Source organism: Penaeus monodon, chromosome 32 (assembly GCF_015228065.2).
Source record: "Penaeus monodon isolate SGIC_2016 chromosome 32, NSTDA_Pmon_1, whole genome shotgun sequence".
Taxonomy (NCBI): domain Eukaryota; kingdom Metazoa; phylum Arthropoda; class Malacostraca; order Decapoda; family Penaeidae; genus Penaeus; species Penaeus monodon.
In genome coordinates, this window is record NC_051417.1 from 20,901,879 (window position 1) to 20,903,565 (window position 1,687).

General features: G+C 40.0%; 1 pseudogene; it reads right to left on the minus strand.

The window, feature by feature from the left end:
- LOC119593595 overlaps positions 1-496 on the minus strand; it is a 7,083-nt pseudogene extending 6,587 nt beyond the window's left edge.
- Between the last annotated feature and the right edge of the window lie 1,191 nt (positions 497-1,687).

The window sequence follows — 1,687 nt, forward strand, 5'->3', positions numbered from 1 at the left end:
CTCTCTTTGTTCTTGGAATTAGTACATAAAGGATAAATTCTCCACATAGACTTCTGACTGATTGCTTCTAAAGCAAGTCGAAACGTCAATATCCCCGGCCCCCTGAAAAGGAAAGTCAGCCTGTCATTTGCGAGATTTTGGAAGATTCTCTCTTGTTCTCGGTTCGTAAGTATCTTCAGGAGAGTCAGGTCATTCGTTTCAGCAAGCATTTGTTTCAGATTTTAGTTGACATGATTCGTTGCTTATGAACATCCCATCGCAGTTGATGTTTCTTGATCGTCAAATAATCAACTGGACCTTTATTTAGTTACCCATGCTTATAATTTACATTTCCGGGTTTGGGATGATCTAATCTTCCATATCCAAATATACGCAATTGCCCTTTCTTATGTATCTCGTTGCCTTCCATAATCAAACTTTCCCCTATTAGCCTTCGCCATGTCCTCTGCCCTGTGTAAGTTTTTTTGGAATCTAGCACTCTCCCATCCCCGGGCATACTTGCTTCACAATAGCATTAATTCGAAAAGCTCACTACTTCCACTCAAAGCTCTCCTGCTCTACAGACTCTATATACTCTTAAGTACTGCAGTAGCTTCGGGTGCGCCACAAGCTCTCTTCAACTACTCCATAGTTTCTCTCTGGGCCTGTATTATTTATCTGATTAAGGAAATGTATATAGTGAGCAATCTCAACTCTGAAATCTAATTAACTGCCCTGGCCAAATCTCGTTGAAGTGTATTCACTGTTCACATCGCACTTCGTAAATTCCCCCACTTGGTTCAGGAAGTGTTCTCCCACATTGGTTTCAGTGACTCCCTATTTAGAAATCTTCCACCTCATATACTCACCAAATGTACTCCTTTAAACCCCTTATGTAGCACACAGGAAATGCCTTGATGGTTCTTGTGTTTAAGTGGATCCTTTTTGAGAGGGCACTTACAGCAGACTTTTCATTCCCGAGTTAAATGCTGTATCGGAATCTTACAAAAAATCAAGGAAAGATTGTTTGCTGCTTTTCTACCGGAATCTGTTCTTTTCGGCGGTGTCCTTGTTATCCCCATCTCTGTAATTTCATCTTCTTTGATGCAGTATTTATCACACCATCTTCATAGTTAAAGTTAAAAAGGGTAATCCCATTTATATATTGTATACAGTATGTGCCGCGCTCTTTTGATCTCAAATGACGCCTTTTTTTATATTGCTTCACACATTCTTATTCTTATTTCTACCCCATGTTTGCTATATTCTTGACTTCCTCATAGTCTCTGTTTGAAGCAGGTATTCTTTTAAATCAGTATCTGAATCGCTGCTGTATAACTTTCACCTCCTTTATCGAGTCCTGAGTCCACTACGCAAGCTCCTCTTCTCTGCCTCCTCGACGAATTACGCTCCAACTACACCCTCCTCATTCCACGCCACATTACGCCGGGTTTTTTGGGTCCTTCGTTTGTGCAGATCCAGCCGTTTTTCCTTCAAAAAACTTTTTCTCAGACTCCATGTTTCATCCATAAAAGATGGTTTCATAGTTTCATTTTACCCAGCAAAGACGATGGCCTCGTCATGATATATCTGTGTTAATGTAGTGAGAGATTCTGTGAAAAAAAGACAGTTCGTTATAGTGGAATAATTTCTCATGTTCATTATAGTGAGATAATTTCTCACAGTTCAGGCAACATATCATCCACCA